Source organism: Lycorma delicatula, chromosome 10, assembly GCF_047948215.1.
Source record: "Lycorma delicatula isolate Av1 chromosome 10, ASM4794821v1, whole genome shotgun sequence".
NCBI lineage: Eukaryota > Metazoa > Arthropoda > Insecta > Hemiptera > Fulgoridae > Lycorma > Lycorma delicatula.
Genome location: NC_134464.1, coordinates 61653847 through 61676928, shown reverse-complemented (window position 1 = coordinate 61676928; position 23082 = coordinate 61653847). Strand labels below are relative to the sequence as shown.

The 23082-nt window shown below is 29.9% G+C and overlaps 1 protein-coding gene across 3 annotated transcripts in view; it reads right to left on the bottom strand.

Annotated features, from left to right (window-relative positions):
- Nucleotides 1–19098, bottom strand: part of LOC142331129 (potassium voltage-gated channel protein eag-like) — a 754244-nt gene extending 735146 nt beyond the window's left edge. For all 3 annotated transcript variants that reach the window (XM_075376818.1, XM_075376819.1, XM_075376820.1), the window contains exon 1: nucleotides 19060–19098. The gene's annotated coding sequence lies outside the window, so the exon portion shown is untranslated. The remainder of the gene's footprint in view (nucleotides 1–19059) is intronic.
- Between the last annotated feature and the right edge of the window lie 3984 nt (nucleotides 19099–23082).

The following is a 23082-nucleotide window of genomic DNA, read 5'->3' as shown; positions in this document are numbered from 1 at the left end:
TGTCAATTTTTCATTTTATAAAGCTGTTCTAGATAAATGTTCTACCATATTTCTATTCCTTTTTCCAGGTAATGCTAAATTGCATTTTTTTAATCTTTGGAGTATCACGCTAACCATTTTTAACGTTATCTGCGGTATGTATGTATCGTATATACTGAAGTGAATAAAATATTCTATTAATTTATTTATGGATTCATCAGCCGTTTGACTGCTTTGATGCTATTTTCTTTCTTTTCTGTCGCAATTTTTTAATCTGATCACAATAACTATTCTAATATCCTCAGGTCTCCGGTTTATAAATTTCAATCTTTATTTATTAAATAATCTATAAAATACTTCTCTTTTTAAGTTAAATCTATTTATAATTGAATTTTAAGCTCTTTTTTTAAGCTTTTCCTGCATATATTTAGATTAAATTAAAACGTCAAATAATGAAGTACAAAAGAGGAATTTTATAAAATAAATTTTTTTCTATCACTTAATTTTTCGTCAGCCTCAAAGAATTCTAGATTTATAAAACAATGGAAACAACATTTATTTTAATTTTTTAAATTAAATGCCCTTTTTTAGTCTGTTTTATTATTATTATTTTATGTCTGTTTCTTTTATTATTTTTTTTTTTTTTAATTTTTATATGCGATTAGAAGTACAAAAATTTGTATAAAACAAACTAGTTTGCAAAAAAATGTAATTGCAAGTACTTTCTTCCTGAAAAAAAAAATATATATATAGAAAAAGGAATTCATACGCAAAGGAATATACAGAAACGACGTAAAAAATATAGTCTAATAAGGAGCGTGAGATAAGGCTACGGAATAAAAATTATTTTTAACCCTTTTTAAAATTAATTCCTTTAAATTTTCCCGCGAAAATTCTTTGAATATCAGAAAGATTAAATTATAAACTATTATTCATTAACCAACCAATTAGTAATGACCTATATATATATATATATATATATATATACGTATATATAGGTCATTAAATTATATTCCACTCGGTGATGCTCTTGTTTAATTTTTTTTTTAAACTTGACCATGAATACGTCATAAAATCTGAAAGTAAAACTATCTTTTTATTTTCCTTCTGGACCTAAAAAAAAGTTTATATAAATTATTTTTTCTCAAAATACTTTCTATATTTTCTTATGTTGCTGTTATTATTAAGGTGGAAACTTTATAATTATATTTGTATAAATAATTAGGATTATTTAAGAATTACTTACTTATTAACCAGAGTAAGTAAAATCAGGGTTTTTCATCTGTCCAGAATGAATGGGATGAGTATTTCAGGAACGTTTAGGCTACGTAGGCTAGACAGTGAAATTTTATAATACTAATCCCGTAAAGATAAGGATAGTTCTAACTTTATTTAGAGTTCCTATAACAACTTGCTATAGATAGCTTCTCACAAAATGTGGAGGCTGAATCGTTGTTGTTTATCAGTATCTTATAATCTTTTATTCATATTATCTTACTCTCACGCTCAATATTCCACACTTCGTACAACGAATAAGGATATAACGTGATATCCATTATTTAAGTTTGGTGTACGTAATGTATTTTTTTATGACGATGTTTATTCTTTCACGTTATTATCAGAGTATAATCTTTCTTATATGGGTGTTAGCTTGTGAGGTTATAAAGGAAAAAAAATATGCCGGTCTCCGGGCGCGAATGATAGCATCTCGGCCTTTCATCCGGAGGTGCCGGGTTCGAATCCCGGTCAGGCGTGGCATTCTTACACACGCTACAAATCATTCAACTCATCCTCTGAGGAATGTCTAACGGTGGATCCGGAGGTTAAAAAGAAAAAATATATATATGTAAACCTTTTCGCTTCTCATTCCTTTTCTGTATAAATTAGTTTTATCCGAAATTATATACAAAAATGCACTCTAAACATTAAATAAGTTGGAAAATTGTATAAACTGAAAAAAATCGTTTACAAAAAATTTTTTTTAAATTCTTAACTTAGCCCCATTTCAATTGCAGATTGGGGTTATACGCACGGCCTTTCCCCAGACGTTAGATGCTTGCGGGCGCCTTATGGATAGGTTCAAAGAAGTACTTAACTCAATTTCTTTCAGGGCATAATACCTTTAAAAACAGATCGGTTCGATTCAGCCTGGTTGACTCGGGTTTACGTTTGCAGTGTGAGATGATCGACTATTCCTTTCATGTATTGTATATATGTAGAAGTCATATGCTTAGATGACTTTCCGCTTGACGATATAATATCGAGCTTAGATTTAAAGGAAAACTGGAAAAATCAGGCTGAATGGAGGATTGTTGAGAAGTATATAAAATATTTGGTTTTTGAAAGGGTGGCTGAGGGAATTTAGGAATAACAGTAGATTGTGACCCGAGTGGGTCCCGCGTACCGTTTGGGTGTCTATCTGCCAAGATAGGCGCCCTGGCAATCGTGCCCAGGTTAGCTAGATTGCGTGTGAATTTATGAGTTTTTGTTTATTATTGTTATGTTGATATATTTTGTTGGAGAATCTGTGCTGGTCTGCGAATCGGTATGAGGTTTTGTCGGCCTTATTCTAGAGGCAGTCGTATCAGAGGTTAGTTACTTTGTGTTTTATATTTTATATCTGAATTTTGTATTTTGTATTTGATGTACACAATTTTGTTTAGATCAAAATTTGCGATATTGTGAAAACATGTTTTATGCGATGTGTTTTAGGGTGTTTAATTAGGTTTTACAAGCTCAAGTTTATTCTTCCTTCATTAGAGGCATAGAGATTAATTAAAGACAGAGTCCCAGCTGTCTGGAAGGACATCAGTTCTCGACTAGGCAGTTTGAGGCGATGGCACTCCCTGAAGCTGTGTTCATGCTTGGTTTCAGGTTTGGCTCCAGTGAGGGGGATAAAGATTTATGATCTCCAAAAAAAAGCACAAGTTTATAATTTCGATTCGTCCAATTAGTTGAGAATATTGCTTATTTGAATTTATGTAAAATGTGATTTCTTCGGTTAGATTAGGCGCAGAGTTCGCTTTTTCGCGTGTTCGGTTAATGTAGTTTTACAGAGAAATTTCGTGTAGGAGCATGTAATTAGGTAAGGCTTGATACGAAGGCAACAGTACAGGGTTTTGTTCCCGTCGATGGAAATGTCTGTTGAGGCATTTGCATCGGTGGCATCCCGAAAGAGACTAAAATGATGACTGTGATATGTTTTCAAGTTTGAGGGTCCAAAGGATGACCTGCGGTAAAACCCATCGGAGCTATGAATGGAGGGGTTGGTGTTGTGACCGAGATCGTCACAAGGCGGGTGTCTTTCCGTATGGGGAAGACATATACATAATAGTATACATATATATACGTGCGCGTATGTATGTCTGTCTAAACGAAAAATAAATTTTAAAAACACTTAGTGATAATAATAATAATAATAATAATAATAATAAACAATGACAGGTAAAAGCAGTTAAGAAACGCTATAAAAGAAATGCACCGTAATTTGAAAATACTAGTAAAAATAAGAATAAAAAATACAAAAACGTTTGTCATTTTAAGCAATCCCGTAGAAAGCGTAAATTTTTACTTTAAAAACATCTCAATTTTTTAACTTCCTATTCGGATGTTGCCAATTCTTAGCCGCGCTCATTACGATCAGTACAAGCCTCTTTGTAGATTAGGTCTATAAAATGTATCTCAAGAAAGATAAAGACTGCAAGATTAAACTAATCCTCGCCCGCAAGCAAGATTTTATGAAAAGGTACAGCAGTTTAATGTTCTTATATATGAAAATTTTCTGGAAAGGTTTTATTTTAAATAAAGGGGTTTTTCCCGTTTTAGCGTTTCAGTGTTAATTAAATGACAGATTTAATTTAAATTAGGAACCAACATTTTAAAAACTAATAGTGTTATGAACTTGAAATTTATATAAAATTTTACTAATGTTATAATTTAACTAGTGTATAAGTTGGTTGAATAAAATTTATAAAAAAATAAAATAATTGTTATGTATTAATATTTTCATAAAAACAGCGAGCATTTAATTGTTTTATTACATCACTTTTCTGCTTATGTTGATAACAATATTTTATCAGTTAAATATAATGGTGGTGCGCATGCTCAACAATTTTCAAGTTAATTGTGCTTCCCCCATTCTTGAGAAAAGTGTACTTAAAGTTAAAAAAAAGTTTAAAATAACATTTACTGAAAATTTTATTTACTAGGCTCTTTCTTTATCCTGTTTACCCACCGGTAATTACCGTTCAGATAATACTTCAGAGGATGATATGAATGAGTGTAAATGAAGTGTATTCTTGTACAGTCTCAGTTCGACCATTCCTGAGATGTGTGGTTACTTGAAAACCCAACCACCAAAGAACACCGGTATCCACGATGTAGTATTCAAATCCGTGTAAAAATAACTGACTATATTTACTAGATTCTAAAATCCTCCAAAGCAACAGTCACGTTTTTCTATCTTGCCTTTTTCTTTTTGGTAAACTCTTTACAACTCTCCTCTTTTTGTACGTATCTGTTGCATTTTTTTTCAGATTTTTCAATCCTTTTTCGGTCTATGTCTTTAAAATTTTCTATCATAAATCTTCCGAGCTTAATTTGTACTCTTTGTAAAACAATAGCTTTAAAATTGAACCATCATTAAAACAAATAGCAGCATCACCGAAGTCGAAGGATTTTGAGCCCTAAAAATATAGTTTTTTGTACCCTTTGTCATCTGTTAAAGCTTTCATTCGGGTTTTGAGTTGAGTTTGCCATGTAAGCAGCGTTTCAGTAGTTCTGAACGTGTTAAGTCTGTATACCGTATATATAGGCTTAATAGTTGTCATTACTGCTTTAGGTAATGAATATCTGTCGGTGTACGTACAGTTATTTTCATCGGCTTTATTATAACCATACCAGTTATCCTTGGAACATAGAAAAATTTAGAAAATTTTTCAGAAAATTTGGAAGTATGAATAAAGAGATCACAGACACTACAACGGCCAAGAAAAAAAATAATAAAAAGGTTTCTACTGCTCGGAATCTAATAAATTATGTGTTATCTTAAAGCTAAAATATCAAATACTCCCACGGTTCTAAATTCAAAAAATCGAAATTACTGAACGAAAAATCGGAAAAATCCCCTAATATTTAAACAGAAAATTGTATATTGGTTTCCTTTCGTTGCTCAACAACTGAAGTTTCTGTTTCACTATTGACAAAGTAATCCTCCCAAATGTCTGATTTTTGTTTATTACATATAATGTTTTTAAAATCATCTTTTCTAATAAATTAATTCAGTGTTAACTTTTTTATGCAGTCCTGGGCTACAGACGGTTTCTCTTGTCGTTTTATTTTTATAATAATTCAAATGCTCCTTTATTCTAGTTAAAATTTCGCATTACGTATTTCATTTCTTGTATTTAAAAATAAATTTATTTAATCACACCCTTTCTACGAGTTTAGTTTTATTTTTTTCATCTCCAAGGACCAGAACCTATTTTCCTAAAAGTAGCCATGGTAATTTTATAGTTTTTTTTTTTTTTACCTTATATACGGAGGGTAATATTTATTTTTTCCCCTGATCCTACTTCTAAACTGTATTGAAAAACGTTTGTTTCCCTGAATTTTTTTATTTATTTTTCTGTTTGCTCTGAACGGTTTATCAATTAAAATAATTTAATTAGGACATATCTTTAAAAAATATTATTTTTTTGTAATAAATATTAAGATCAAGCGACATATGATTTTGTATTATTTTACTTATTTTTATCAACAGATAGATTTCACGCATTTCAAGTCGCTTACGAATTTGCTTTTTTTTCATATGGGAAGCAGTCTTTTGTAAGCTTAATCCATATTTTAAATATAAATAAAATTAAAAAATAAAATAATTTTTATAAAAAATCAACTTCGTTAAATGGAATATAAAATCAAACATTTTTAAACATCTAAACTGATTTTAACATTTTATAATTTGGTACAAGATTAAGGGTTGGTAAGTTGATAGTTATTTTTAATTTGTGCCCACTTCTAAAAGTTGAAATTTAATGAAAAAATGAAAAATTATTATTTGTTAATTAATAAATAAATTATAAATGAGTTAGTTTTTGGACTCGGTTTTGATACTTTTTATAAATTTATCTATTATTATATTTTTTATTATTATTCTACCTACTTATAGGTATATATATATATATATATATATATATATATATATATATATATATAAAGAAAGATTATCCAAAACTGGATTATAGAATGCCATGTAAAAACCGGTTATCTTACAAAACGGAATTTTATAATATTATAAATAGTGATAAATCCTGATGCTATAGTTTATGTGGACGGCTCCAGAAATCTTAATTCTATTGTTTGTGGTTTTTAGGTTGCAAACAGAATACATGTTTGGCCTTCCCAGCATCACAGTATTTTCGTTGCGGAGCTGCATGCCATTAATAAGGCCTTACATATAATTAACCCAACATTTTGACATGACTTGATTGCTGTGATTCCACGAGTACCTTACAGGCGATTAATGACGTGTACTCCAGACAGCCTGTAGTCTGTGAGATTCAGTATATTGTTTCGAAAATAAATCACCGTAATACAACAATGAACTTTTGCTGGATCCCAAGCCATTTTGGAATTTCTGGCGATGAGCGCTCTGTTGATGTGGCAAAGGAGCCTTATTTCCGGCCTCCTTTCACCGGTCGCTTCGCATCGAACGATCTTGACTATTTTCTAAAGAGGGTAATGTTTTCAATGATGTTATCGGTTTTCTTGCGATTTATAAAGGCCGTGCATCCTGATTCAAGAATTTTATTATTTATACTGTTCTTGTCGACTATGTATACCGTTTGGCGTATGTCAGATTGTAATTTTCATTCTTTTAAGTTACTTTTTTATGTTTTATCCACTGTGGTTTCATTTCGCTTTTAGCATAAGTTATCTTTCGTTTTAAGATGTGTTTTTATATTCTTATTTTTTAGTTTTTAATTGTAAATTTCTAACATCTATCTATCTACAATAAATATATCGTGTCCGGGCGATGAAAAAGTGAAAACGTTTTTCACCCAGAAAAACAAAAAAAAATTAAAAGTAATTCATTATAAAAATATACCCGTAAATGCTTATTTTTTTTTTTTTTGTATTTTTTTAGGTAATAAATTCAGCACGCATGCTCGCAATTTGAATAAGACGATATAGTGCTGTTATAGTTTAAGATAATAAAAATAAAAAGTCTGTCCGAGATTCAATTACGGGAGAGAAACTTTTAGAAATTCAAATCCTACCACATTGCCATTGAGATCGATTAGGTTTTTTCGTCCATTCGCTTGTTTCTGGTTTATTTACAGAATTCATAACTCAATAATAAATTACAGAATAACGTTCATGTGTAAACCTTTTACACATTTATATAAATAGAGATCTATGTAAAATATAGAAATTCATTTTATCTTTTTAAAATTTCAATTTGCAGCCATATTATTTATTTAATTAATAACTCAGAAACTAATACAGATCGCTTAACGAAACACTATATCATTATGAAATTTCCTACACGATTAAAACTCATTTTATTCTAATTTCCTTTAGAATTCATTAAAACAATAGAAATTTACCTTTAAAAATTTTGTAAAACGCAAACAAGATGATTTTTACTCCACATAATATTGTGGAGTAAAAATCATGGAGTTCTAATTACCTCGTGTAAATTAATAATGGAAACTATTACACATCTTTTATCAATTAAACGTAGAAAAATGGAATGTAACTAACGCTCCTTCCTCGAAGAATCTTTTTCCTTATACAAGATTCCACATTCCACCATCCCTGAAGTTTTAAATGGAAAGGATGAGGTTGTGACATCTCATTATATTGATTAAAAAATGCTAGTTTTTGACCTCGCCTTAAAAAAAAGAACAACTTAACCAAAATGGTGGTTATTTAATATTTTTTACAGCTATTTTAAAAATTTTCTGTAGTACTCCCGAAATAGTAGTCTCATTTCGAAAAATAAATCGTTTTGTTTTAAAAGCATTCACTAAAGTTTTTTTTTTTTGAGGGGGGTTTATTATTTCACTATTGAGCAGTTATTTAAGAAGTCACTTTTGAAACTAAATATAAAAATTTTAAATGATTACCGTTTGGTTAGAATTATCGTAGGTAAACATTTATTGAGTCAAAAGTTTGGTTTATAAATGATCAAATACCAATAACCTTAACTTTAAAATAATACGTCATAACCTTAACTTTTTCATTTAAAATGTTTGGGTTGCCTTCCTTTCGGGGTAGAAGGGATTGAGTAGTGATAGCCTCATACCAAAAAAATTAATCGTTTGGAGGTAGGAGGATTTGCTAAATAATATTTTATACCATTCTATGTTTAATAAATGAAAATTTATTTAAGGGTTGGCATACTTTGTTAATATCAGGTATATTTGTTTTCCTAGGTTTATAATTATCATAAAAAATTTATGTAAATAAATAAGATGTAAATATATAAATATTATTTAATATATAAAACTAACTTCTTTAGTACTTGCTGCAAATATAAAAAAAAAATCCATTGGTAAACACTTTCAGGGGGAATAAAAAGAAATCAATTAAGATAAGTAGTAATAACATCGAATAAGTGGATAAAATCGATTTTTTTTTTTTAAGTAACATTTTAATTACAAACATTAAAAATATGGCATTCATGAATTTTGACTGGTGACTGAAAAGAAAAAAACGAAGTTACACAAAAATAGATTTATTTTTTTGACAAAATATTGAGTTATCTTTTTTTCATTTATTAAATACTTCTAAAAAAAATCAAATTATTATTTACATAAAACTTGATCTTAGAATTTTATTTTAATTCATAAGTACTCATTATACATACATAATGAATTTCTTGAATTAATGGAAAAAATTTGTCAAAAAGATAATTCTATTTTTCTATAACTTCCTTTAATCTCTTCAATTACTAGTTATTATTTTTTATTAATTTATAAGTTAAACTGATTATAATAATAAATTAAATAAATTCGTTATATTGATTTATTTTTCAATGATATAACGATATATTTATATACTATTTATAAATATATATGTATTATAATACGGATGATATAGGAAATGAAGCTAAACATGTGCGATGCGAACATTACAGAATCCAGACAAGTGTACTCACCGATATCTTACATTGCAATACCACTGACAAGGAAAAGAAGTGAGACAGAGATACTGTTTGATGAATAATAAAATGGCTTCATTTCATTCATTAAAAAAAAAAAACTGCAACCCTAACACTTGATAAAATAAAATTTAAATGGTTATTTGTTTTTTATAATATTTCAAACGTTAAATTTTTATTTTATTATTAAAAAAAATACAAAAATCAAAAAATGTAGTTTTATTAAAACTGAGTACTTAAATTTTAATAATAATAATTTATTTATATATTTTCATATAATTGAACAATATGGGGCCTCGCTAAGACATAATTCTTATCAGCAGGTTCCCGTATTAACATAATTTGAATTCAAGCTATTCACAAAGTACACAACAGAAAATACTATGAAAAATATACTTATATCCTTACATAATAGTTAAAATTATATCAAATAGTTAGTTAAGATGGCTTCAAAAGGTAATAAAAAAATAAATAAAAATTAATTAAATACAAATTTAATTTATAAAAATATATTAAATAATTTCATTAAAAAAAAATAATAAATAAATATTTTAGGCTTAAATTAATTTAAAAAAGATTTTTCTGCACGTAAACATCTAATTTTAGATTGTTCTTGTATATTATAGATTACATACTATAATATAAAATACAAAAATAAATAATATATAAATCACACATTTTATAATAAAAACAAAAATAACGATTATAATATACGAATATATATTTTTTTTAAAAACAAATAAATTGTACTAAAGTATTAAAAATAAAATATTAAATATTGAATAAATAATAAAAATATTATATTCAGTACATACATAATTAATAAATAGTAGAAAAATAATGAATATTTTTAATATCTTAACCTTCAAGGGAGCGAGGACCTCGATCGATGGCTTAAAATCTTCCCTGGGATAACAGGAATGTATCCAGCAAATTTGAAAGTAATCGTTCGGTTGGTTCTCGCGTGATGCGATAACAAAACAAACAGACATATATATATATATATATATATATGTGTGTGTGTGTGTGTGTGTGTGTGTGTCTGATGAATGCAAAAGTTAGCCTTCAATCTATTAACAAATACACCGTTTGAATTTTGAAAATCCGACGATTGTTTGCAGAGAGCACCCATTTTATTTTACAATGATGATTGGTCTAGCTTCGTGTGAAGTGCTTGCATCCCCTCAGAACTCTAGTCTCACACGCAGTCCCCCACGGGAGCCCATTATTGTTAAATAGAATTTTTTTTTAATTTATTTAATATCATATCATTTAACGTAAATGTAATTTTTTTATTTTTGTAATAATTTTCATTCGATTCATTTGAACCGTTTAGTTCAAATCCAGTGATAGAGACTCACAGTTCATAATTTATTAAAGTTTGGGCTTCGAACGGCAAATCTCCGCTACTACATATAAATTATACTTTTTTCGAGATGAAATATGTCAAAAAACCTTCTAAGTTATACCAAGAAATATGGGTAACATTTGGGTAGCGATTGATCGAGTAGCTTTTTGTTTATCCCGAACAAACAAAAATCCTTTTCCATTTTATTTAATATACATTTTTAACATTATTAGATATTTAAGCTACTGTTAGATATTTTTTTTGGAAACATTCTAAAAAGTAAAAATGGTCATTACTTTGAAATTTTCAAAACGTAAAAAATATTTGATTTGTTTACTTCGTGCCAAATGTTTATATATATATATATATATATATATATATGTTTATTTGTCCCGTATGCGTTCCTATGCCATTCATGCGATTGCGATGAAACTTTTGTGAGTTGTTATGGGCTCGCCCCGAAGGTTTCTGAGTTAGTATAAACCCGCTAGATGGCGCTGGAGTCGAGATATTTCGAAAAATTGTATTTATCTTCCGATTTGGCTCATACTCAGAAAGATTGTATTTATCGACCGAGGTATATATATGAAAGGCAATGTTCGTATGTGTGTCCAATATAGACTAAACCTACTGGACCGATTTACGAGCGGGGAAAAGGGAAAGGGAATGAGAAAAAGGGAAGGGGAAAAGCGAATGAGAAAAGTGAAAATTGAAAAAGGGAAAAGGGATAAATGGGGAAAAGGGAAATAGGGAACACGGAAATAGGAAAATAGAGAAATAGGAAAATTGTGATAAAGAGAAATAGAGTAAAAGAGAAAGGTTAATTTTTTTGAAGTTTTGTAATGTTCAGTTCTTTAGTTTTACGAAACTTTCAATTTTGTTCATTTAATTTTTATATATATACTCAAATCTAGCAATAATGAAGAATTGCCGGGTCAGCTACTAATATATATATAATTTAATATCATTCTGATATTTAAAATATATTAACAAATGTAAAGTTATATAATATAATTAAAGTTGTTTTATTTTATTTTTTTAGAGCTTGTTTAAAAACATTAGAAGACAAGCAAACATAAGATTAAGCGTTCTTGGATAAACCTATTATGAATGTTTTTACATATTTTGTTATTCAAAATCATATTCCAAAGTTTACCGTTTAGTCAAGTAACACCTTAATTTAATTAGTTTTTCATTACATGAATATATATATAAACTAGCTGGTCAGGGCTCGCTGACACCGACGCCTGACACGTTCGTAATCCACAAGATTATGAGAATATTACATATTTTACAGATATTCATTAAAGAAAAAAAGATTAGTCATTTTATTTTATTATACTTCTGCTATTTTATTATACTTAATAGAAATAATATTTCTATTGAAGTAAAAGGATTAATGTTTTTTTTCTTTAATGAATATCTTTAATATCTTAACTTTCAAGGGGGCTGGGACCTCGATCAATTGCTTAAAACCTTCCCTTGGATAACACAAATTTATCCTAAAAATTTGAAAGAAATTGGACGGTTGGTTCCCGCATGATGCTTTTGCAAAAAAACATACAAACTTTTGCATATAGTATATACTGTGATTACTGTGTAATCTTATATATGTATATATAAGATTACACAGTAATTATTGTTATAATTTTTTTTTTAATAAATAAGTAAAACTAAAAATTAAGTTTGTCATTGTTAATTAAAAATATATCGCACTTCTTTTATTTCAAATAATAATCCTGGTTTAAAGTGGTCTCTAAGCCGATACCAATTAACGCATTTGCAATCATCTGTATGCATCACAAAGCGAAATTTAAACTCATTATAACTATTATTGAAGCACACTAAAGCACTTTTAATTTCCAATTTACGTATTAAAACTGATTAAACTATTAAAATTTAATGATTACCTTGTTTTAATAATACAATATTTACGTTCCATTACGTAATATACTCGTCACAAATTTATTTCCTGTAACTGATTTAATATAACTAACATTGTACAATCAAATCGATTATTTGATTAATAGTAACCTAAGAGCTCTGTGCATTCATTCGTATGCAAAAATTAATCCTATGTAAAATACGTATACGGTAGTATTATCAAATTTTGGTATCGTTTTTATGCAGTTATGAATATTAATTGATTTTAAATGGCTGCACACTATGCAGTCCAACGTTTTTCTTCTCATACCCAATTTTTATATTTACCGTCCTGGACAAAATTAATGTATCACTTTAAATAATTTTAATTGTGTATCATTAATTTAATTGTGATTTTTTAGTGAATTAATATCAGTTGATTTGTTTGGACAACGATAGTTTTTAAGGTGTTTATATTATTTAAACATCTCATATCTCATTTTCTGTAGTTTTAACAGAGCGGGCAGTTTCTTGTATTCTATCGGTTCAAGTGCGATGTTTAACTTTTTTTGAAGTTTTTATTTTTATTTCTGGTTATTTTGGGTCATCACAGCACTCATCACAGCGAGTAAGGTACATAATTATAAACAAAGCTAAAAATTTAGATGAAATGGAAGCAGTTAGGGCTACTGCATTACTCGATGAGGGTTATCGGCAGAGATATGTTGCTCTGTTATTAGAAGTATGCCGGTCAACTGTAAAATTTTAGTTACGGACACCACATGACTTCCTTGTACGCCTGTTAAATTATATTTACACAATTTTTTAAAATGAAAAGTACATAAAATTTTATTTCATTAAAAACTTTTGATATTTTTTCATCTTTTTTTTTTGTTATTGAATTATTTTTCATCGTAATTTTTTTACAATGAGGTGATATTTAACCACTTGTGTATGGGAGAGCTAACCAAGAACGAAATTAATAATTGCTTGGTTTCAACAAGACCGTACAACCACTCATACAGCCAAGCAGATCATAAAGTTACTGGAAGAGGTTTTCGGAGACCGAATCATTTCTAAGGGCTAATGGCCATCTTGTTCTCCGGACTTAAGACCACCGGATTTTTATTTTTAAGGTTACGCAAAAAGTAATGTTTATCGTGGAAATCTCCACAGCCTCTAGGAACTTCAAACTACTATTTATGATTTCACCAAGAAGAAGAAACCATTTAGATGTGCCTGGATATTCATGGAGACCATTTCCAACAACTTGTTAGTTACGAATTTTTGTATTTGTGCACAAGTGTTGTATTACATTATGAACACACTGTATTAATCAGTTCGTCCAAAATTTCGGTAATGTATTTCTGGAACAATAAAAACCGTTCCCACAAACATAGTCTGGAAACACCTTTTTATCTATCTTCCCACCATGTTATGTCTTTTAAATATAAATGTATTATATCTTCAGTTCCTCAGTACGGGTTGAATTATTTCTATGAAATCTGCTGTATAGATCTTTTTAAAATACTCTACAAAATAAATAAATAAATATGAAAAGTTTTAATTAGTAAATTTAAAAGTAGTGGCCGTTATAATCAATATCACTCTACAACAGCTAAAGAACTAATCAGTGAAAGAAGTCTGTTCTGCTGTGGAGATCGTTTTGGACACACGGATGTAGTAACTGATAATAAAGAATATTCCACATGTTACGGTCGTGAATATCTTCCTGACTTTGCAAGTATTCTGCTTAGTAATCTTAGATACTCATCAGTTTGTACAAAAACATCAGATTCCTGCAACGTATACAATTGTAATATACGAGGGTTATTTTTTTTTTCAAGTTCCGATCGGTCACAAAATTAGAACCACCGTGAAAATAAACATTTTTTTATTTGTAACAAGTACGAAGTTACGCTATTTCTCTACATAGTCGCCACTCCGATTTAGACATTTGTCGTAGCATGGTACCAACTTTCCAATACCCTCGTCATAGAACGGAGCCGCCTGTGTTTTCAGCCGTGTTTCTACGCCGGTCTGCAGCTCGATGTCTGTGCCAAAATGTTATCCTCCTAGCCAGCGCTGTAACAAAGAAGCTCCTGCAGAGTTATCGTTGGGAAGTGTTTGATCACTCATCATCTAGCCCGGACTTGGCTCCATCCGATTTTAGACAAATGTCTAAATCGGAGTGGCGACTATGTAGAAAAATAGCGTAACTATATAAGTAATTGTTACAAATAAACATTTTTTATTTTCACTGTGGTTTTAATTTCGTGACCGATCGGACCTTGAAAAAAAAAACCCTCGTATTTGTATGTACTTTTTCAAGTAAAATCGGAATTTTTTAAAAGCTTTTTTTAAAAAAAAAATACAAAATAGAAATTACCAAAAGTTTCATATGTTATTCAAAAGATGAATAATCAAAAAAGATTATATGAATATAATTATGATATTCTGAGCTAAATGAATACGACGTTGGTATTTTTACGTAGTTAATAGAAGCAATATAAATAGTTTGACTCAAACTCAACAAACATTAATTAGAAATGAGCCTCTTTAGTTTATGTATATTGTATGTAATGTGAATGCATTTCCCTTGTTTTTCGTTCTATACCATTCCATAAATACAATTTTCAGTCTTCCGTGTTTTTAAGTGAAGTATCTTATTTACAACTTTTTTCATCCTAATCTTTATTCTCTCTTTTAGTACATAATTTACTTCCTTGTAATTAAGTAAAGTAATTATCTTATTTTCACTTCCTTCTTTTTATAATTTTTCAATATTTTCAACTGAATATTAAAATGATTGAGTAGTTAAAATCAATTATCATAAAGAATATTGATATAATTATACAGTTTTCTCGATAAATTTAAAATGATTTGATTAAAAACTTATTCCACACTCTGGAATACACAACAAACAAAAAAGTTATACTTTCTATTACTGTGTTATTTTTTATTCACAAACTGAATTTGTAATCAAGCAGTAAAGTTTGTTTAATTTAATGACTTTAAACTGGGTAGTAAATTTTGTTGTTTTTCTTTTACATCTCGAACTGTAATAATTTAACTTTGAGATTCCAGTGCTTTATTGATGAAAAATTTATATATATATATATATATAATATTATATTACTCAGTTTTGCCAGAACCAGTTTCAGTGATCTATTTTAAAGTTTACTATCATAAAATTCAGAAGAAATATTAGAAACCTTTTTACATTAATGTTACAAATAAAATTTTTACAATAAAACAAAAAACTAGCAAAGGGTTGCATAACTTTCCTGGCCTCGCTCTTGGCAGATTTCTATTTTAAATACGTCACTGAATTTTTAGATTTTAATAACTTTATTATTTTTACTTTAACTCGATCAAATTAACTACGAAATACAAAGAGAAAACGAGTTAGAAATCGATTTTCTAGCTGGTGGAAAATAGTTGGTTTGAATATAGCAATGTATATCTTTGTAAAAATTATTAATCCTTTCTAATATTTCCTTTAAAGGAAACATTTTAATTAAATTACGTGGTATATAAAAAAATAATACTGTGTGACAATTTTGTGCATGTCTTCACACGTATTTTTGCGACCAATTTTAACAAATTTATTCATATCTCAGCTATCTGTTAAATCAACTAATCTGAATAATGAAGGTGTTTTTTTGTTTAAACACAGCTACCCTTGCCGTTAATGAAAACCCTGAACTAGCCTCGCGGGAGATGCAAACATATTAGACCTTGTCTACGCACGGCAGAAAAAATGGAGGATTAAAGTTAATCAAGATAAATCGAAGCACGTCACATTTGCCATGAGAAGAGCTGACTGTCCCGTTGTGAACATGAATGGTGTCTTGATCCGATAAAGAGAGAGTGTGCGTTACCTAGGATTGTACCTACATCGGCGTTTGACCTGGAAGTGTCACGTGAGGATGAAAAGAAAACAACTGAACGCGAAGTATAGAGAACTGCATTGGTTGCTGCGGAGACACTTACACCTCACTTTCTACAATAATAAAACTTCAGATTGATAAAGTTATGCTACGACAAATCTGGACTTACGGTGTGGAGTTATGGGGGACAAGTAATGGTAACGTAGATACAACGCTTCCAAAACAAAGTAACGAAATTGCATAGGCGCCACGGTTTACACGGAATGGTGAGAAACACTGATATCTGGTGTTTTCCGACTGTTCGTGAGGTTAAGAGACAGCAAAGTATTAAATAACAAAGTATTAAATTAAAATGCCGGTCTCCGTGACGCGAGTGATAGTGTCTCGGTCTTTCATCCCGGGTTCGAATCCCGGTCAAGCATGGCATTTTTACACGCTAAAAAATTGTCATTCATCTCATCCTCTAAAGTAGTACCTAACGGTGGTCCCGGAAGTTAAAAAAAGTATTAAATAGCAACGACGTTTAGAAAATTACATCAACCACTTAGCGATCAATCTGCTTGATAACAGTGGGGACGTCGGAAGGTTGAAAAGTTTCTATGTGTTTGACTTAGGGGCTTCTGAATGACAGTTTGCAGTTACTACTGACAAATCTAGTGATAATTATATTTGTCTACATCTTTATTTACTTTGTTTGTTTATAACTACAGGTTGTTTTGTTCGACAAGTTATCGCTTGATTATTTTTATTTTTTTATTTTTATTGACTATACTTTTAGTGATTTTATTTGTTATTTTTTTTGTTTTTATGCAGTGAACTGTTGGCAGATATATTCTTTACTATATAACTTTAAGATTATTACTTATAATGTCTTATTACGGCTGACTTATTATGGGAGTTCTTTAAGAACCGTTTGTCATTTACTTATTATCAAACGATTTACTTAAAAAGACAGGTTGTAGAGTTGACTGGTTGTACAGTTAAGACTGATTGTAAATGTACTAGTTGTGATTAAAAAAAAAAACATTTGTTCAAAAGCCCGCTAGGTTGGTTTAGAAATTAAATGAGTCTCAAAAAAAATTAAATGAGTCTCAGCTCGACCATTTCTGATTTTCGATCCCATCGAAAATCATTCCGCTGGGCTAGTTTAATGATAAACTCGTCACATATCACTTGTTCTAACAGTTGATTTTCAAAGTCAATAGTCCTGAGGTTTAATTCCTAGTATAATTAATTAGTTTTTATATAAATTTGAATACTGAATGGTGAATAACGTACCACTTTGGTGGTTGGGGTTCAGTTAACCAAATGTCTCTGGAATGGTCGGCAGGAGTACCCTTTTTTCTTGTTTAGCCTCCGGAAATCACTGTCAGGAATTACTTCAAAAGATTAATAAGGATGATATGTATAAATGTAATTAAAATATAGTCTTGTACAGTCTCAGTTCGACCATTCCTGAGATGTGTTGTTAATTGAAACCCAACCACCAAAGAACACCGGTATCCACAACCTAGTATTCAAATCCGTATAAAAATAACTTACCTTTACTAGGATTTGAACGTTGGAACTCTCGACTTCGAAATCAGCTGATTTGCGAAGACGCGTTCACCACTAGATCAACCCGGTGGGTTTGGCCTGAGTATATACAAAACTACACCTTATTTATATATCATATATATTATCCTCATCTCACTGGGCCATGGGGGAGGGGTTGCTTATTGGTCTCTAGTTAAACAGATTGTAACACACGTTAGAAAAAAAAACAAAAAAAATCGTTAAATAAAATATGAAGAGATTCATATTTTATTTATTACTTTATAAGAGTAATATTTACAGTGCTATTAATGATTAAAAAGATTTTTGCTTTTTGAAATTATCAAAGATAAGATTTTCATACTTATTTATTTTTTAAAAGGGAAAGGATCTTGACCGCTGCTTTTTTTCTAATTGAAAAAAAAAACCAAATTGTGGACAAATGAATGATAGAGATAGACCATTAGCCCAAGTAGACTTTTTTGTTTATTTTGAAGTCTTGAATCGGTCTCTTAACTTTTCTTAACATTCTCTGGACACTTTAGTAGTATCCACAGAGTGTTTTTTTATAACAAATTCCGAGGAGTGGGGAGGAATAATAAAATATAGCCACTCTAATGTCCCTTTTCCGATGGGGTCGAAAATCAGATCAAATTGGGATATATTTAGTTAAATTTCAATTTTTTTGATTAACGGGTTTTTAAGATATGGAGCAAAAACTGTTTAGAAATGTTGAATATCATCCCGCCCCTAAATCCGATTGACTTAAAACTTTCAAATTTTAAATAACTTAATTATTATCATTTTACTAAAGCTAAATTTTCTACAACCACTAAAAAAACCCAAAAATTCAGACTGGTTAAAATGACTCCTCCTTTTTCAAAATTTAATTGCTACCATCGCCTCACATAAAGATAATTTTTGAGCAGTTTTTGAGGAATTTATGTTGAGTCAGTACGAAGATATTAATCAAAATACAGGATAACACATGTATCCATCTTAACATTATCATAACGTAATCAATATCAAGTGATAATGGATTGCATAAGTATGTTTTACCATTTATAAGTAGAAAGGTTATTTTATGTTTATATCTAACTTCTCTTAGAAATTTTTACAAAGCTTCATTGACAGGTCAATGAATATAAAATCAATACTAATCCGTTTTAAATTATACAAAATTAGTATACATATATTACTATTAAATTGAAGAAAATATATATTTATGCAATAGATTTTTGATTTGTAATTAGAGAAATTTGGGTTCTTTAACTCACCACTCGGAGCGTTCCACGGTATCTTTTCTATAGCCCCCTGAAAACAACACCAGAAAATTCAAAAATATTTTTTCTACTAATATTTTTGATTTAAAAAACATAAATTGAGATTATACTCATAACTTTTTATATACTCTTCTTTACTATCAATTTTATGCCCGCCTAGTTTTATACAGAGTAATTCAGAAGAAAATGGAAATAATTTGGGAACTGATTCTAAAGCTTGAGGTAACGAAAAAAGTCGGTAAAAAATATTTTTGAAAACGCTTTGTTATCGAGTTACAGCTAGCGAAGAAATTTGGCCTGGATTTCAGTTTCCCTGATGGTTCCCACCGATTATTTTGGTTTTACGTTGGATATCATGAAAATAATGGGAGATACAATACTGAGATCTGTTGTATTTGATTTTTCAGGTCAAAAACATAAGAAATTATCAAGTTTACTCCATACTTCACTTAAAAATATCAGTATGACCTCATTTCACCGGTGGAACTGAAATCCTGGCGAAATTTTTCGTTAGCTCGATAACAAAATGTTTTCGGACATATGTTTGTATGAAAAATTTTCATTAATTTAACGCCGAAAAAATGTTACACGGTTCATGTTTCATTATACATGATTTTTTTTAATATTTTTGCCAACTGTAACTAAATAACCTTCATGAATTTAGTCTACCAACAACAGAAGGTTTTACAACGAAAACTTCAAAATCCTGATCATTTTTAACTGTTTTTTGAGTTGTGATTTTTATCATAGTTTTTACCCTAGCGTTCTTTTTTTAACTCTAAAATACAAATACAGTTTTAGATAAATCGTTCGTACAATTTAGATAAATCGAGAAACGGAATGGTTCTTTCGATAAAGGAACGCATTTTTCTCGTCGAACACGTCTTTCGTGAAAATGACAAGTATACTGATTTAGTGAAGGTCAAGTTTTTTGAAAAGTTTTCAAATACTCCTGTTCCTCACCGCAATACAATTCGAACACTTATCGAAAAATGTCGGGTAACAGCTCAGTTCAAGACGCTGATTGAAGGGTAAAACCAACTTAACTAAACTGACAGAAGCTACTTGATATTTCGGATGGTTTCGCTTCAAAGTCCACCAAAGCCTACGCGTAAGTCAGCACAGCAGCAAGATATCACACTCGCTACCGCACATAAAGCTGTGACTTTTTTACGAAATGTCTTTGGTGAACGAATCATTTTGAGAGGCTTTTGGCCTACAAGATCGCCCGACCTGACTCCCCCGAATTACTTTTTATGGAATGCAGCGAAACAAGCAATTTACCGCAACAGATCGCGCAGATTGAAGAAATAAAACCGCTTTGACGGCATATGTACGAGATAATCTAGTACATAAGCCGGTTAAAGTGTTTGAAAAAATTAAAAACGTGTGCCAGTGTGGGTGGTATTGATGATATAGGAGGAGGTTATTTTCAACTTTTTATAAACTATTCCTGTTATTGGAATATCCGTTTCTATAAAATAATGAAATAAAAATACAAAATAATAATTACAAAAGTTCTATCATTACACTTTCATAATTGAGAAGTTTCATAATCGAAAAGTTGCACAACAACTTTTCGAACGCACTGCATTATTTATTATAGTATTTAAATTACTACTTCTAGTTAACTTAAGTAATACTTGAGAATTTATCCCGTTATCAAAGATATACTTTTAGCTTCAAAAACTATTTCAAACATTGGAATACGTAATTTGTTTTGTAAGGTTAGGTCCTGTACATTATGAGGCAGATTAGTGAACTGTTTTAGGCATTCAAATTTCGTATAAACTTCTATAATTATAGTATGCATAACTTCTGACGTACATATTCGTATATAAGTTACTATTACCGTTCCTTGTTTTTATATTACCTAACTGCTATTCCTTACATATTTAGATTTCGTAATAGGATAATTATGCGAAGAATATTCATTACTACAGAAAATACATAAAAATAAAACTAACATTTTAAAAATAAACTAATATAAAACAACCAAAAATGTCTGTAATAACTGTTACTTAAATTACCAAATGCTGTTTCGGTTCGCTGTAAACTAAGTTATATACATGTTAAGATAAGCGATATGTACATACACCATTCAAAGTCGTTATCAGTTCACTCAATGACCAAAACAGTCAATTCTAGTGACAGTTTCGTACTTACTAATAGTGATAATAATAATAATAATAAAAGGTCCTCACGGTTACCAATATACCCCGTTCTAATGTTCATTTAGGTGTTTTCTGGGTATCTAAATGAAATGAAATTCTATGTCTTTCATCTAATATCATCGGAAATAAATAAAGTACTTTAACTATTATTAATGTTATTTTCTTCATAGAAATGATCTTTTTTCTATATGTATATTTATAAGATAGACAATGTGTGTGTGTGTGTGTGTGTGTGTGTGTGTGTGTGTGTGTGTGTGTGTGTGTGTGTGTGTGTGTGTGTGTGTGTGTGTCTGTGTGTGCGCACGCGAGTATGAGAGAGACTACGTTATTTTATTAAATTTAAAGAAAATTTGAATGACTCATCTGATTTTATTGACTCTGCGCTACAGTTATAACGATCTTATAGTACTGTTAAAATTTTGATAATATTTTTGTAATAAACATTATAAATTTAATTACTTTAATTAACTATCGTTTTTATAGTGTAATAAAAACTACAGTTATTACCAATATTTAATATAAGATAGTATAAGAATTTTTTTAAATATTAAACCTTTTTTTTATAATATGCTTTGTTATTCTATGATATTTATTTTTATGATATCATTTTGGATGTACTGTATAAGATGATGGGATCGACCTGTTTTCAGTACTATTGTCTGATATTTTATTACTTTAGCTTACAAAATAGAAATGAATTATATATACCGTAAAATAATTTGTAATTTTTCATAATGTCAAGGTTTCAGACAAAATATGAACATTTTTTTATTAATTTCATCCATATAAATAAAAATGTAAATGTTCGTTAGTTCAAAATCTTAAATCTCCGAAAGTTCTTCACCGGTGCTTTGAAATTTTGATCCAACGTTGCACTCGAATACGCGCGTTTTTTTATATACCTACTATTTATATACCTAAAATTTCACACCTGTGACAGGTTAAAACAGGTTTTTTTTTTAAAAACAGCTCTATATGTTGGATGTAAAAACAACACACACTGTACTAAATATTTTACGATACCATTTCAATGTTTCCGATATGTGTGTCCGTTATAGGCTAAAAAAAACTACTGGACCGATTTAAGCGCAGGGAGAAAGGAAAAAATCGGAAAAGGGAAAAATCGATAAAGGTAATAGGGAAGAAGGTAAACAGGCAGGAAGGGGAAAATGGAAAAAGTTAAAAAGTGAAAATGGGTAAAAGGAAAATTACCAATTCTTGGAAAGTGCAGGCCAAAGAAGAACGAAGAGGTCTTCGGAAGAAGAAGAGGGAGAAGAAGAAGATGATGAAGAAGAAGGAAGACCCACTACTCATCTCAACATCGCGGACTGGAGTCCGGAACAGAGCCCAGCAGAAATGCGTCCTGAAGGGCAGCCATACCAGAAGCGGATGAAGAGCTTCTGCACAACCTCTCCTTTTCAAAACTTACAAGTAAGATAAAATAACCCAGCAATTACGACTCCTCCGGAAAAGGGGACGCATTGCTCCCTCCTTATAGCTAGTGCCCCGTTGTGGCGTATTCCTGCTAGCCTATTAAGCGTTAGCACCGAAAGGACTTCAGTGGACGGTCTGAAGGGGAATTACGTCGGGAGGACAGGCTTTATAAACCTAGCCTTCCGCGGTCGGCCCATGAAATGGGTTCGATAACGCTGGTTCAACAACGGATTGGAATGCAATTAAATCCGTCTTAAATTCACTAAAATAATAATACACAAAACTTGAAAAAATTAGATCCGAGATATAAAATAACCCTTTTAAAAACCAAGCCCGATTAGAATCATCCAGCAGCAAGGGACTCTGTCCAGGTTCTGCGATAAAGTAGGAAGTAATAAACTCCAGCCAA